The sequence below is a fragment of the Pelobates fuscus genome, chromosome 3 (assembly GCF_036172605.1).
Source record: "Pelobates fuscus isolate aPelFus1 chromosome 3, aPelFus1.pri, whole genome shotgun sequence".
NCBI classification, from domain to species: domain Eukaryota; kingdom Metazoa; phylum Chordata; class Amphibia; order Anura; family Pelobatidae; genus Pelobates; species Pelobates fuscus.
Window position 1 is genome coordinate 344,348,362 of NC_086319.1, and position 17,048 is coordinate 344,365,409.

Here is a 17,048-nt window from a genome sequence, read left to right on the forward strand (position 1 = left end):
TTGTGTTCAGAGTAGCACTATAATACTGTTTTCAAACAAATTTACCATGTTCTGGTAAGTGATAAAATGATCACATTTTTTTTTACCAAACACATTATGGGGGCTACAAGTTATGAGTGCAAATAAAATAAGAAAAGTAGTAAATTTAAAAAATAGAGTTACTTTTCATTTTTGATGAGATGTTTGACTGCGAGAGTTGATACAGACAAAATGCAATGTGATGAAGACCCTGGGTTTTAACTGGCATAGACCAATCTTGCACAGCAAAACTGAAGCCATTAAGGAGTAACAGTCTGGTCCTTCCGCTTTAAATATATTTGTTATACTTGGAGGTTGCAGGTTCACTTCCTGGCAGGCACTGGCGGAACTACCGCGGTCGCAGCTGTGACCAGGCCAGTCACTCTAGAGGGCCCAGCCCACGCGGTGTAACCGCCAAGGCCACAGTAAAGGGGCCCATCAGGTGGTCCATGCTGTTAGGGCCACCCGGTGGCAATGAATATCCAGGGTCTTTAACAGCGCGACCGGGCCCCCTGTGATGACGTCAGACGCTGAGAGGAAGTGACAGCCCCGGTCACTCCTCCCAGCTATCAGAGAGCTGCACGAGAGGAAGGAGAGGGAGTCAGAGTGGGAACTCTGACTCCCATCAGCCTGAGCCCCCACTGAACCCCGGGGAAAGTCAACCTCCTGCACGTAAGGTAGGAAACAGGAGAGTGACAAACATTTCGCATGTATGTGTTAGTGTATGTGTGTCTGTGTGTGTGTGTGTGTGTGTGTATATGTGTGTATCTGTTTGTCTGCATGTGTGTGTGGGGATGGGGAGATTTAGACGTATGGGGGGGTGGTAGAAGTTTCGGGGGCCCCCCGAAGTGCAGTTTTCGCACCGGAGCCCCGTGGTTTGTAGTTACGCCTCTGCTGGCAGGATTGACTCAGTCATTCATCCTTCCGAAGTAGATAAAATGAGTACCATTAAACTGGGTAATAGTAACATCCCCTGGATGTTGGGCAAAAGTCCGGCCAGGACGTACTTGGAAACCAGAGTAATCTGAATTTACACTTTGTTATTATATCTGTAACGGTATGCGGTATAATCGTCCACGACATCCGTTGGTATCTTCAGGAAATCCACAGTCTGAGTAGAAAGCAAGGCAATATTCCCAATCCTCCCAATAACCGGACGAAACACAGTTTGGGAGTCAACTAACTCGGTTTATTCACAAGCAGCGTATTTATACAGTTCCCCATGCAAGGGGTTTCCACACAGATCATCCAGGGGATTTCTCCCAACATGCATTGTGACTTTCCCAACAGGCATTGCGACACGAGAGGGATACTCCCACTAAAATGGACGATTAAGTGGATTATCCCCTCGTGTAGCAAAACCGACAATTGACTCTAAAATCCATAATTCACATAATATTCGGTACTTTGGAATAATCGAACGTTCGGTAGATAGCTGGGGTCGGAGCGCACACTTTGTGAGAATACCGCTCTGATCCCAGCTGAATTGACCGAACGCCGCACATAATACATTTAAACATGAAAGTTGGTTTAAAAGTACCGAATAAATACGGGACATATAATGTACCGAACGCGGAACTCCCGAACGCTCTGGAAACCCAGCGGGGCTCGGATCATCGAGTAGCCGTTTTCAAGTCCAGGCTCTCGACGACCGAACACCGCTGCAGAGACAAAGGATCCAAGATGGCCGACCGCCGCATGGTCGGTAGTGGATCGACGGCCACCTAGGAGAGCCCTCAATTACCGATTGCAACAATGTTGCAATCGGTTACTTGGTACCACACGACTTGGGAGTGTGTGGTCGACCTGGGGAGCCCGTATTCGTACGGCGAATGGCCCGGATAGCCGTGTTTTCGTCGTATGAATGCTGGTACGCTGGCAGCGTACGGCTGCCAGCGTGCGAACGGCCATAGCACAATACATACACATTTAACGGAACACATCATACAGTCAGCCTACGGACAACCTATACTGCATATAGTCCAGAAGTGGCTAGATTTGCCACAATGCTCCCCCAGAACCAAGCCGGCATACACAGTCTGATCCCAACGGATCGGCTTGGGGATGTCCGGGAGAGTACTCACAGATCACTTTTCGAGTTCAGTCTGTCTGGATAACCCGTCAGCGTTACCGTTTTGTTTTCCGGGCCGATAGTGAATGGTAAAGTCAAAGGGCTGCAGCGCCAAACTCCAGCGCAGCAGCCGGGCATTGTCCCCAGATACACGGTTCAGCCACACCAACGGGTTGTGATCTGTGAGTAAGGAAAAAGGTTGTCCGTACAAATATGGCTGTAACTTTTTGAGGGCCCACACCACGGCCAGGCATTCTTTCTCGATGGCAGCGTAGCTCACTTCACGCGGTAGTAACTTGCGGCTTAGGTAAGCTACGGGGTGTTCTCCGCCATCGGCTCCCACTTGGCTCAGTACTGCTCCCAATCCAAACATTGAAGCGTCTGTGTGAACAAGAAATCTTTTAGTTGGATCAGGAGCAGTCAACACAGGAGCATTAGTTAGAGCCGTTTTGAGTTGCTGGAATGCCTGCTCACACTCTGGGGCCCAGACAACCTGTCGGGGAAGGTTCTTTTTAGTCAAGTCCGTCAGGGGTTTGGCCAGGGTGCTATAGCCTGGAACAAACTTCCGGTAGTAGCCGGCCGTCCCTAAAAACGCCAGCACCTGAGTCTTAGTCCTGGGGGTAGGCCACTTTGCTACGGCCTCAATCTTGGCTGGCTCGGGTCTCTGCTGCCCACACCCTACTCGGTGTCCCAGATACTGCACCTCAGCCATACCTATGTGGCACTTGCTAGGCTTTAACGTTAACCCAGCCTCCCCAATACGATCTAGGATCGCCCCTATGTGGTGTAGGTGATCCTCCCAGGTCTGGCTAAAGATGGCTATGTCATCTAGATAGGCACAGGCATACTCTTGGAACCCGTCCAGTAGCCGATCTACCATCCGCTGAAAGGTAGCCGGAGCGTTTTTCATTCCGAAGGGCATGACCTTGAAATGGTACAGGCCAAACGGAGTGACAAACGCCGACTTGGGGACGGCGTCATCGGCTAGTGGAATTTGCCAGTATCCCTTACACAAATCAATGGTAGTGAGATACTGGCCCCGTGCCATCTTATCTAACAGCTCGTCTATCCGGGGCATCGGGTAGGCATCAGACACCGTTTTGTCATTTAGCCTCCGGTAGTCGACGCAGAACCGAGTGGTGCCATCCTTTTTCGGTACTAGGACTACCGGCGATGCCCAGGGGCTATCGGAGGGTTCGATAACCCCTAGCTGTAACATCTCATCTAGCTCGGCTTTCATATGGGTACGAACGGATTCCGGAACCCTATATGGAGCCTGTCTCATAGGTAGCTGTCCCAGGGTGTCTACTCGGTGAGTGGCTAGCGGAGTGTAACCAGGTAAATTGGAGAAGGTAGCCCCTTTGGCTTCGATCAGCGCTTGTACCTGGGCACGCTCATGGGCGCTTAGCCGCTCCCCCAGCTGAACTCCCTGGGAGGGCTCTATCGGTGCCTCGGGTTCTAGTAGGTCAGGTAAGGGTAGGTTCTCCTGATCCTCTAAGGAGGAGGCGCAGATGGCCGTCACATCCTCGATCCTCTCATGATAGGGTTTGAGCAGGTTCACGTGGAGCATGCGTCTCTTCCCTACCCCTGAGCAGGGGCCGATCACATAGGTAGTGTCGCATCGCTGCTCCACTACCTGGTATGGGCCTTGCCAGATGGCCTGCAGCTTGTCTGTGCGGACAGGTTTTAAAATTAGAACTTTCTGTCCCACCTGAAAGCTGCGGTCTCGGGCTCCTCTATCGTACCAGCGTCGCTGTCGTTGCTGGGCCGCCTGGAGGTTGGTGTGCACAGCCTGAGTGAGCGCCTCCAGACGGTCCCTGAATTCCAGGACGTATGATATGATAGGGGTCTCGTTGGTAGTACTCTCTCCCTCCCAATGTTCCCTAATTAAGTTCAAGGGTCCCCGCACCCTCCTCCCAAATAGTAATTCAAACGGGGAGAATCCGGTCGACTCCTGGGGAACCTCTCTATAAGCAAAGAGTAGGTGAGGCAGAAACCTCTCCCAGTCTTTGTGGGTCTCCCCGAACGTCCGAAGCATCTGCTTCAGTGTCCCGTTGAACCTCTCACATAACCCATTGGACTGGGGGTGGTAGGCGGAATTAACTATTGGCTTAATGCCACATACCTTCCACATATGTTGAGTAACTTCGGCCGTAAACTGGGTACCTCGGTCCGAGATTATCTCTTGGGGGAACCCTACCCGGGAAAACACTTTCATTAATGCCTCCGCTACGGTCTCGGCATGTATATTAGTGAGGGCCACAGCTTCGGGGTACCTGGTGGCGTAATCCACTACAGTCAGAATGTACCTTTTGCCAGAGGGACTGGGTTTTGGCAGGGGCCCTACGATATCTACCGCTACGCGGCTGAAGGGCTCTGCGATAATGGGTAGGGGACATAGCTTGGCCTTGTGGCGATCCCCTCGTTTACCTACTCTCTGACATACGTCGCAAGAGGTGCAATACTGGCGCACATCCTGCGAGATGCCGGGCCAGAAGAAGGCATGCGTTAAGCGGTACCGGGTACGGGTCATCCCTAGGTGTCCTGACAAGGGAATGTCATGAGCAATTCTAAGCAGCTCCTGTCTATACTTTTGCGGTACCACTAGCTGCTTGTTAGTCAGGGTGACAGACCCCCCCACATCTTTAGTCGTGACACGGTATAACAACTCCTTCTCCCAGATGTACCGCTCCCCCTCTAGCCCGGTTTGGTCTGTTTGTGCCCGGTCCCTATATACTTGGAGGGTGGGATCGGTCTGGACTTCGGTCGCAAAGGTAGTCGGGGTATCCCAGGACATGGGGGTCGGTTGGGGAGCATGGTCTCTTACCTGAGCCTCAGAGTGCATCGGTGTAGCCGTGGTGCGAGCCTGTTGCCGGGTGGTTACGGGGTGTGCCTCCTGATAGGGAGTCTGGGGAATAAAAGCGGAAGTCATTTGGCCTAAGTCATTCCCCAGCACAACATCTGCAGGTAAATTTTGCATAAGCCCTACTTCCACAGTCCCCTCTCCCACACCCCAATCCAAGTGTACTTTGGCAGTCGGTAGCCGGTATACTGCTCCCCCGGCCACCCGTACTGCCACTGATCCGCCAGTGTGGGTTGCGCCCGGGACCAAATGTGGTGCAACCAAAGTCAAAGTGGCTCCCGAATCCCTGAGCCCTTGTACCTCCTTGCCCTCTAGGGTTACTAGCTGCCGATGATGTTGTCGGTTGTCGGTGGCTCGGACCGACATTACTTCGTGGAGCACCCCTAGCGGCTCCTCAACTTGAGCGCTCAGCAATTCTTGGGTGACGGGGGCTACCTGGTAATGGTGTGCAGCAGCCCTTGGTGCCAAATTTTGTCGCACCTGATTCCAAGCCTGCCGGCTCCTGTTTTGGGTGCACTCCCGAGAAATGTGTCCCCACTGCTTGCAGGTGTGACACTGAATGTTAGCCCGGCCGTTGTATCGGGAGGGGGGTGGTGGAGTATTCAGTGCTGGCCTGTGCAGGGGTACGGTGGGGCCGGTAGGAGTAAAATTATGGGGTGGCCCGGTAATCCGAGGGAGGGCCTTATTCTGTGATCCGTGATGCCTCCGGGCATCAAAATGCTGATCCGCCAATCTAGCGGCTTCGGGTAAGGTGAGGGGTTTACGGTCTCTCACCCATTCTTGTGCGTCTGGGGACAAGCCATTAAAAAACTGCTCCAGTAGCATAAGCTGTCGTAACTCCTCCATATTAGTGGCGTTGCTGGCCTGTATCCATCCTTGCGATGCTTGATCCAGCTTGTGTGCCCACTCTGCGTGAGAATCTTTCTCCGGTTTGCGCAAGCCCCTGAACTTGCGCCGGTATGCTTCTGGGGTAATAGCATACCTCTCCAAGATCGCCCTCTTTACTTTAGGGTAATCTTTGCTGTCCTCTCGAGGTACAGCACGGTAGGCTTCCGCTGCCCTACCCGATAATTTACCGGCCAGCAGCGGTACCCATACTGCGGGTTCCAGATCGTGCAAATCGCACAGCCGCTCAAAATCCTGTAAGTACCCATCGATTTCGTCCTTTTCTTCACAAAACGCTTTAAAGGCGTGATGTGGGACTTTGGGCTTTATTTGTCCGTAGGTGGAGGCAGTAACAGACTCTGCCCTAGGTGGGGTTGCTGGTGGGTTGGTTGCCAGCAGATAGTCCTGTACATCCGATATCATCACGGTCAACATTTCCAACGATACTGGTTGCGGCAGAAACTCCAACCTGGTTCGTAGCTCTTTTTGGAATGGGGTCTCTTCCTTGGCTGGTGGAGGTGTAGTGCTGCGGGCTCTGTCTCCCTCCATTAGTTCAGCGATCAGCACAGCCTTAGATTTGTTGCTGGCTATCTTGCCCCTGGCTTCCAGTAGCTCTTTTAAAGTCTGTCGTTTCAGTATGGTGTAGTCAATCTCCATACGAATTGCCCTTGCTTTCCTTGTTCGGTAGTTCCAGTTTACACGAACGCTGCTTTTTCGGCTGTAAGGTTCGGATCCCGTCGCTTGCCACCAATTGTAACGGTATGCGGTATAATCGTCCACGACATCCGTTGGTATCTTCAGGAAATCCACAGTCTGAGTAGAAAGCAAGGCAATATTCCCAATCCTCCCAATAACCGGACGAAACACAGTTTGGGAGTCAACTAACTCGGTTTATTCACAAGCAGCGTATTTATACAGTTCCCCATGCAAGGGGTTTCCACACAGATCATCCAGGGGATTTCTCCCAACATGCATTGTGACTTTCCCAACAGGCATTGCGACACGAGAGGGATACTCCCACTAAAATGGACGATTAAGTGGATTATCCCCTCGTGTAGCAAAACCGACAATTGACTCTAAAATCCATAATTCACATAATATTCGGTACTTTGGAATAATCGAACGTTCGGTAGATAGCTGGGGTCGGAGCGCACACTTTGTGAGAATACCGCTCTGATCCCAGCTGAATTGACCGAACGCCGCACATAATACATTTAAACATGAAAGTTGGTTTAAAAGTACCGAATAAATACGGGACATATAATGTACCGAACGCGGAACTCCCGAACGCTCTGGAAACCCAGCGGGGCTCGGATCATCGAGTAGCCGTTTTCAAGTCCAGGCTCTCGACGACCGAACACCGCTGCAGAGACAAAGGATCCAAGATGGCCGACCGCCGCATGGTCGGTAGTGGATCGACGGCCACCTAGGAGAGCCCTCAATTACCGATTGCAACAATGTTGCAATCGGTTACTTGGTACCACACGACTTGGGAGTGTGTGGTCGACCTGGGGAGCCCGTATTCGTACGGCGAATGGCCCGGATAGCCGTGTTTTCGTCGTATGAATGCTGGTACGCTGGCAGCGTACGGCTGCCAGCGTGCGAACGGCCATAGCACAATACATACACATTTAACGGAACACATCATACAGTCAGCCTACGGACAACCTATACTGCATATAGTCCAGAAGTGGCTAGATTTGCCACAATATCTTCTACTATATACACATACATCCCTGGTGCACTCTATTTTACAGGATACCTAGCACAATGCAATGCTATGGTTAACTTAAAAAAAAAAAAAAAAAAAAGCCGGTAAAACATGTAGGAGATTTTGAACAGAGTAAAGTCCAAGTTATCTAGTTTCTACTAAAACACAAGCTTTAACATTACCACAGCTTTAATGCTGAGTAACTACACTTAAATAACCAACTACTTCAACATTGCTTACTTTGCTATGTAAACAGCATTCCTGGGGTCGGACATCTCTACCTAGTAGCAAAGGTTGACCGTAGCTTGTTGTCAGTGCAACCTTTGAAGATTTGAGCCTACATTGTTAAGGATGGTGAGAGCCAGGAATGACATCAATAATGGTCACTTTGCAATTCCATTTAATGATATCCTAACAAGGTTTAGAAACTCTCAGGCAAAAGAAAAAATGCTGAGAAATGAAAGGCTGGCAGGAGCTGTCCACATGACGAGTCAGAAAATTGTGAATGAATGAAATTCAACTGCATCAACTCAATGTTTGCAGACAAAACCGAACAAGAAAAAGTATTGGTGTTGACGCTATAATATCCATATGCAGAGCACAGAAATAACAATACATATAGCAAATCAAAAGTTAAATATTGCAAAAACCTAGAACTTATTCAGGGGTTTTCTTAAAGGTTACTAGAACATATTTGAGATTTCTAGTGGAATATTATTATTATTGCCATTTATATAGCGCCAACAGATTCCGTAGCGCTTACTGAGTAATATGCCTTACTGAGCACTATCAGGAAAGTTCTACCTCTCAATTTTTTGTAAAACCTGATCTTCCGCACCCCTTCTCTCATCACTGGGGCCATGTGCAATCCAATCACAGCCTTCTCCTAGAGAAGCCTGTGATTGAACCTTTTCGCTGGCTCAGAGCACATGCACACATCCCAGGCTGGCGAGGAGAGGGAGGAGGGAACGTATTTCCCAGATCATTTAGCTTTGCTTTGAAAGGTGCATTCTATGCACCACAACATATAAGTGTAGTGGTTATGGTGCAATGAGTCTGTGGGTGCTTCCTCATGTAATAATCTCAAATCTTTCAGGAGTGGTCTGAAAAAAATGGGTCTCTATCCAGAGGCTGCAACCTCCTCTGGCATCAGCAGAATCCATTTTGCTCCACAGGGCTAAGCAGAGTCATGCATCAACAGAACGCGCTCAGCCAATGAGTGTGTCCCTGTATTGTGCCATACTTAGCACAGGGGAACATCTGCAGTAGAGGCCAAAAACAGGGCTGCAGCGCATGCACCCAGGTAAGGTGTCAAACCATTATTCAACTGTTTGACTATTTATTGTGGCAACAAGGTCTTATCAGGCACCATAAACGCTACTGTGGACTGTTATAGTATTCGGAGTGTTCCTTTAACACATATCAATTTCTTTTTTGTTAATGAAAATAGTCCCAAGCACGTAGAGATACACACTGTGACAAACTCTCCTTCCCACAAACTCCTGGAGGAGTTGGCTTGCCAGCCTCTTGCCCACAGACTATGGGCCCTGCAGGGAAACCTGTAAAAGACTAGTTAACTGGCTTGGTTCATGCCCTTTTTCTATTCTGTTCGGGAACCGAACAGGCGCACGAACCATGGACCACCCGGGAGCTTGTTAAGCCTAAATTGACAGTTTGTAACACGTTCCACCGCAGTGTTCTAATTGTTCGTCTGGGTGGCCGCTGTTCACATGAACGACCACGAAGTGGTGGCCATCTTGTTCGCATGAACGCAGGCAGCGGTGTTTGTTCATCAAGTTATGGAACTGAAATCGGGCACAGAAACTCCTGAACACCGCTGGACTTCCATCAACGCGTGCGTTCGGTTCCATACGACTATGGATTCCGTTCAGTAGTTTGTTGTTTTTAAACTAGCGAACTTGACCGACTGTTAGCATTAATGTCATGGAACTGTTTGGGGCATAGGACCATGTGCACAGTCGGTCAAAATTGTGACTTCCAGGGAAATTCCGAACCCCTGAACTGATCTGTCCAGATTAAAACATTCCAGCGTGTGCTCCCAGAGCTATGTGTTGTCTGGTTACTGGGAGGGGAAGGGGCTAATCACTACTCCAGCTTGCTCCAGTGTGGAGGATTCAACAGGGAAAGTCCTTGTAAGGACTAGAGCGCCCAGGACTGAGTGTCGTCCAGTGCCTGGAAGTGGATAGAGCAAGTTCCCCATTTGGCTCCAGGACGGGGTGTGGTTCCAGGATCACGGCGACTGGGGGCAGGGGTGCTGAGGTTTGTCCCCTGTTTTAGCTAGGAAGCGGTACTTGGCAGAGGTACCCAGCCGGGGTACAGGGAGCTCCGTTACACACACTTTTTGAAAATTGTAGGTTTGCAATTATACTGGTCCTTTTATTTACCCCTACTCTGTCCATGTGGAGTTTGTGACTCCACTTCCTCAGTGCCATTCTTGCCTCTCGTGTGTTGCCCTGTCAGTGCTTATTGTGATACCCTGGCACATTTCTGACTACCCATTCTCATATTTTCTCATCTGTCTTTCATTAACATTTCTTTGTCTATTGAGCTCTCCGTTTTCTCACCCAGGATAGGAAATGAAAACTATTACACATGACTGCTTAGCATGAGGGTAGCAAACGGCTGCGATGATTTAATATCGTTACCTGAACAACGGAACGCTTTCATGTATTCTGTATTCTAAGAAAGCGTGATAAATTCATACACCATTATGTTTGCACAAAGGATAAGGTAAACATGAAGTTGGGGAGATTTAAATGGGACTGATTTATGAATGGACAGAAAACATGAATGAAAGGAGAACATTCAAAGCTGCATTCATAAACCAGGTCTGATCAGGACACAGATGAACAGAATGGAAACCACATGATCTGCAAACACTGGTACTACTGGATACATGGGGGGAATGGGAGGAACCTCCATCAAGAACTAGCATGCTTGATTTATGTATATTTTACTCTGATATTTTGTTTGTAGATTTCACTCTTGCATTCTGATAATGATTTATAACAATTTTTGTTTAAAACTTTAAAGCTTGTTTTTGGCTTTTCTATTACTCCTTTCCACAGCAGAGACAGTTCCACCTCGGACACTTTGGACAGGACAACCCAGAGGACTATGCCCAGAAAAACTACTGTTTGTGAGCCCAAGGCAGATACATTGAATTCTAATGATGAAACAGACCATGTATGCGTGTGCAATTTAAACTTGTTTATTTCAAAGGCATTTCTGAAACCTAGGATGGGGCCAAGGAAATGATGCTCATTTAAGGCCAGAGAGTAACATGACATGTTCAGGTTGATTCCAGATAATACAGAAACCTGTACATTAATACTGCTCCTGGTGACGGAGTTATACCAGTGCCCAATCTAAAGTAAATTACACATACATACATATATAAAGGGGTTATATATCCAGCCAATCTGGAGAAGTTCCTTCATTTAACAACTCAAGCTTACAGGTGCACCAGACAATACAAGAGACTTCACAGGTGTGCATAACCAAAACTACAGCCTAAAGAAGACTTACAACAACATTTTAATTATGCTAATCCTGTAAAATCACAAATACGTTTTTCATTTTATATTGAACACATAATTAACACCCTGATCCCCGATTGCCTTTTAATATTAAAGAGAAAAGTACTGCTTGTGCATGTTACTGCTCCCTTTGGTTTCAGAAGGTTAGGGACACTATAGTCACCTAAACAACTTTAGCTTAATGAAGCAGTTTTGGTGTATAGAACATGCCCCTGCAGCCTCACTGCTCAATCCTCTGCCATTTAGGAGTTAAATCCCTTTGTGTATGAACCCCAGTCACACCTCCCTGCATGTGACTTGCACAGCCTTCCATAAACACTTCCTGTAAAGAGAGCCCTATTTAGGCTTTCCTTATTGCAAGTTCTGTTTAATTAAGATTTTCTTATCCCCTGCTATGTTAATAGCTTGCTAGACCCTGCAAGAGCCTCCTGTATGTTAATAAAGTTCAATTTAGAGATTGAGATACAATTATTTAAGGTAAATTACATCTGTTTAAAAGTGAAACCAGTTTTTTTTTGTCCATGCAGGCTCTGTCAATCATAGCCAGGGGAGGTGTGGCTAGGGCTGCATAAACAGAAACAAAGTGATTTAACTCCTAATTAACAGTGAATTGAGCAGTGAAATTGCAGGGGAATGATCTATACACTAAAACTGCTTTATTTAGCTAAAGTAATTTAGGTGACTGTAGTGTCCCTTTAACGCCATACATTTAGTAACACAAATGAAAAAATAACTTTCTTTTACTTTTATGAAATTATGAGCATCTCAACTAAAGGATCATTATAGGCAGCCAGACCACTTAATCGTAATTAAGTGGTCAGCATGCATTGACCCAGTCATTGTCGTCATGCAATTTAAAACATTGCTGTTTTGTACATACAGCAATGTTTACATTACAGAGCTAAACATACTTTTAGAAGTGGTCTTTTTGACAGCCACTAGAGGGAGCTTCCGCTCCTAAGACCTGGTCAGACTTGGTTCTGTGACGTTCAAAGTCCTTACGCACTGGATGAGAACGTTGAACGTGCTCTAAAGCTGATCATAGGGAAGCACTGGATTAAATGCTACGCTAAGAGAAACATTTGATTGGAGTAACATGGCACTTGACACACATGCTTTCCTTGTACTTAATGCTTCTCTATGAGAAGGATTGGATTGGACAAGAAAACCAAGATTAGACAGCCTGCAGGAAGAGGGAGCAGGCACCTGCAAAGATTGAGTCTCTGAGCTGGACAAAAGGTAAGAAAAATGCTTTTTTAACTAAAAGTAGAGGCTCCTGAATCAAAAGAGGGAGTAGACGACTAAAGCGTTAGGAATTTGTATTCCTAATACCATAGTGTTCCTTTAAAGGGATTCTATATTGCCAGGAAAACAAACCTGTTTTCCTGGCACTGTAGAATCCTGCAGTGCCCCCCTCCCACGCGGCATCAGCCGGCGGGGAAGACCTAATGCGCATGCGCGGCAGTTGGCGCGCTCGCATTAGGATTTCCACACAGGAAAGCATTATTCAATGCTTTCCTATGGGGAAAAATCTGACGCTGCAGGTCCTCACGCAGGGCGCGAGGACGTCCAGTGTCAGATAACGAGACAAAAGGTCCGTTTCAATTCCGGAAGTCCTTCTAGTGGTTGGTAGACAGCCACTAGAGGAGGAGTTAACCCTCAGAGGTAATTATTGCATTTTCTCAGAAACTCACTGTAAGGTTAAGGGACATTGCACCCAGACCACTTTAATGAGCTGAAGTGGTTGGGTGCCTACAGTGTTCCTTTAATATGTGATACCCATTCTGAAAATGTCTACAAGTACCACTTAGTAAAAATATACATGGAGTAACTCCTTAAATGCTATTGTATTACATTCTATCCTTAACCTATTGATTGGTGGGTATAGAGCGGTTATATTTTAAAAAGAGAATTGTGACAATATTTTCCTGGAGACTGCTCTGTTTTTACAGGTTTGCCAGTGTATAAGTAGAATTGTAATAAACATGTGCTGGGAATATCTTTTGACATTCCATTTTAATATTTAGTACTGGAGACTTATGTTCATAACCAAACATTCTACAGCCTATTCACTAAACCGTTAATTACCAAGCGTGAAGAACAGCCGTCTCAATGCTCTGCAATTCACTTTTCCTTGAACAGACCCCTTCTACGTTTCAAAGAAATCCTCAGTAACAAGGTAATTATGATTTATTTATCTACACTTTATCGCTTTCCTTGATGACATCACCAGAGTTGCTTTTTTTCTGATAAGAATGCATGTGAAAGCCATTGTAAGGAAGTTTTAAAAATATTTAGTCTTCTGCGACAAAACTATTCAGTGTGGCTCCAAGTAACGTTTTAAAGTCATTTTGAACAATTCCCAATCTCTGCCCATAGCCATATAGGAGATAATGTGCCAGCATGTTGTGGGCCGATATCTGTTTTATCTTGTTGAGCACATTGTGAGTGAGTAATGTAAATATAATGCATTTAAAAGAAAAAAAAAAGGATTCACTTTACAAGCCTGGAAAAGCATGAACATCTACTCACTTGTCCGCTTTGGTTTAGTAAATAATCCCACAAGAAAATTATAAAATTGTTGGTGAGTAAATGGAAATGTAGATGTATTGGGTGTGGGTGATTATACTTCATAAATTGGATTACTCACTAAACTGGAAATTGAGAATTACAGGAGAATAGGAAATCTTAGGCTAAAAGAAAAGCCAACTACAAAAATATCGGTTTTGGCCAACATTTCTCGAGAATTCACAGTAGTTTAATGGCTAAACACTTACCTGGGATACCTGAACACATAACATATACATACTGACCGATGTCAAGTACTGCCCTGTGGTCTGAATTAAATTTAAGTCATTTATCAATAACTGCGTCATATGATTTCTACATACATCAGGACAGTACTTTCAACGTTAAGAAGCTTGTTTATCCAGGAAAACATGATGAACCTGGCCTTCCAAACCAAGGCAGTGATGGCTATCCTCCCAGTTGCAGGAGTTCGCCCCGTTTTTATTCACACAAGAATGTATTAAGCTGTTCATTAATCTGATCATTATGGGAAATGAACCGAGGGGTATGTCCTGTACAGAGGCCATCAAAAACACGCCCATTCATTGAAATGTCAATCAGAGCGACTGTGATTGTGTTCGTTGTAAACTGTACTGCCTATATAATTAATTTATATTCAAGTACATAAAAAGTACGTGTGGTTTATGTTTATTATTATTTTTATTTTTTTTTAAATGTACTGTATTATAGAACTATCCACATGAAGAAAAGCAGGGTTATTCACCAAAGTGAGAATTCATAGTGAATTTCATATTTAAGACCAGACTAGCTGAACTGAGCATTGCTAACTTAGAGACTTTTTGCATCTCTGTTATTTTGAACTTAAAGGACATTATAGTCACCATAACCACTACAACTTGATCTAGTAGTTGTCGTGTCTATAACATGTCTCTATGGGTTCTTTAATGTAAACACTGCCTTTTTGCTGCCTAGTAACACCTCTAGTGGCAATCACCCGGACGACCACTAGATGTGCTTCCTAGTCCTACGTTCAGCATCTCCCTGGTCGGCGTGGAGACGCTGAATAATCCCCTGAGAGAGATACATTGATTTTATTCAACTCTATGAGGAGAAGCCAATTGGCTCAGAGCAGCGTTTTGACGCACATGCGCAATAACCTCCTAGGATGATCTCAGCCATGGAGATGGGTTAGCCACAAAGAGACCTGTGCATCGATGGAAAAAAAAAAAAAAAAAAGGAAACTCACCTTTTAACTTTCCAGAGAGGGGGCCAGTCACTTAAACATATTTTCCAGCACTATAGTGTCAGGAATGCATGGTTTTATTCCTGACACTATAGTGTTCCTTTAAATTTGAAATTCACCTTAAGTTTTCAGTTTAGTGAACAACTCTATAGGAGTTGCATTACAAAATGATAAAAATAGAGAAAAATGCATAGAACCATTTTATATTGCTAAATTGCATTAAACTATTTACTAAACAAACATCTTACTACTTCTTACTATACATTGAAATCATGTAACCCTATCTATTCCATTAGTCACTAAACTAAGACCTGTAGCCAATTAAAATAAAATTGGTCAAAATGTTAAATAAAATAGCCAAATGGATGGTATTTTTCCAGATCACCTATTGTATCTATTGTGTTAACCTTTAGGATTTAAATTTACTACAATTCTGAGTTTGGTAAATATAGATCACATCATGTTAAAAATAATGCTCTCAGGCAACCGCGCCCCAAATCTTAATTGTATAATTCAGTCCAAATACCCAAGCTGTGTCTACAGGTGAGTCGGTAATTTTTTTTTCCCAGAGCAACTACTTTTGCCTCCTTATGCAAAAAACAACATCCAGGGCTATCATTTCTAATTAGTGGGGTAATAGCTGCTTGATCCAAGGAAATATCTGACTGCCATTTTGGGGTAAATAATTATTTTTTTCCTAGTTTGTTGCAAAATTTGAAGCGCTTCAGACTGGGTTTTTTTTTTTTGCCTTCTTTTGGATCAACAGCAAAAACGTATGTGAGGAAGGCTGAACTTGATGGACGCAAGTCTCTTTTCAGCTATGTAAATGTGTTCCTAAACGGAGTTTAGTTACAATCCAATTGAGATTTAATTAGATCAAATTAGCTGTTTAGTGAATAACTCTGGGATTTCATTTACACAGATTTTTTTTTTTAATTTAACAAATGCATCTGCTCCCTGAACATACAGACAGCTTTTAAAAACACAGGATTTATAACTGTTCCTAACCCTTAAGCAACAACATTCCTCTCCACCTGCATGTGTCAGGATACACCAAGAGTACATCAAACAATCACATATACCTGGTGGGCATTACAGCAGGGTAACTGAAAGGAGCCTTCAGATCCAGGGGGGCCCATGTATCAGTTCACATGTGCCCAGGTAATAAAACAAACAAAAGTAGCAACATTTTCTAAAATATTGATATTCTATTAGCCTTGAGCACCTGAACAAAAAGGTAAAATATTTCTATACAATCAGAAACCTAATGCAGCAGTTAACCCTTAATATGCTGGAAGATCAGCCAACTGTCCCGGCACATCAATGGTGAATTCTCCAAGATCTGCTCAATCCCCAACTTTAATAATGAGCCCATAGCATCACGTGTTCTATATAAATACACACACACAATGTGTGAAGTGCTCTGCAGGGATGGAATGATGACATTGTTTTAGAACACTGGGTTATACATTGTTACAAGGCTCACACACACTGTATAGGATGCAGTCAGACACACCATGTGCATTACCTGTATAGCAAGATCCAGGCTGCTAAGTCCACAGGTCCCAATACTTTCTCCCAGACTTTTAAATACCCTCCAGGTCCCAGGCTGACTGCAAGACAAGTTAGTTTCTCCCAGTAGCAAAATAGCAAAGGAAAAAAAAGGAGAAATCCCCCCCAAAGGAGGAGATCTGTGATAAAGCGAAACGTGCATGCAGGTTTACTCTAGTTCCCTGGCAACTCCACGCTGTGGGAAAGAAGGAAGCTCCTGTCTCTCTCTCTCTGTGAAGCCCTGTCCCATCAGAGTTTCACTCTTTGCTATACTTGGGAAGTGCACTGTCAAAGGCACAGGGAAACCCAAAGGAAAGACGTGCTCTCTGCTGCCATCTGGTGGTCGAATGAGGTGACATGTAAAGTTACACAGGGCTATTTGCAAAAAAAAAACAGTGTGAATTTAACCCCTTAAGGACCAAACTTCTGGAATAAAAGGGAATCATGACATGTCAGACACGTCATGTGTCCTTAAGGGGTTAAAGTATATTTTTTAAAATTTAAAGGCACAGTAGCCCAACTGGAAGCATAGCTGACATTTTTTGCAGTTCACTTTAAATTGTAACTTTATCAAATAACCGTGACAGGGCTGATTTCAAAGCGAGTGATTTCAAATT

The 17,048-nt window shown here is 45.3% G+C and overlaps 1 protein-coding gene across 1 annotated transcript in view; it reads right to left on the bottom strand.

Annotated features, from left to right (window-relative positions):
- THSD4 (thrombospondin type 1 domain containing 4) overlaps positions 1-16,632 on the bottom strand; it is a 694,237-nt gene extending 677,605 nt beyond the window's left edge. Inside the window, exon 1 of the mRNA XM_063449121.1 lies at positions 16,409-16,632. The gene's annotated coding sequence lies outside the window, so the exon portion shown is untranslated. The remainder of the gene's footprint in view (positions 1-16,408) is intronic.
- Between the last annotated feature and the right edge of the window lie 416 nt (positions 16,633-17,048).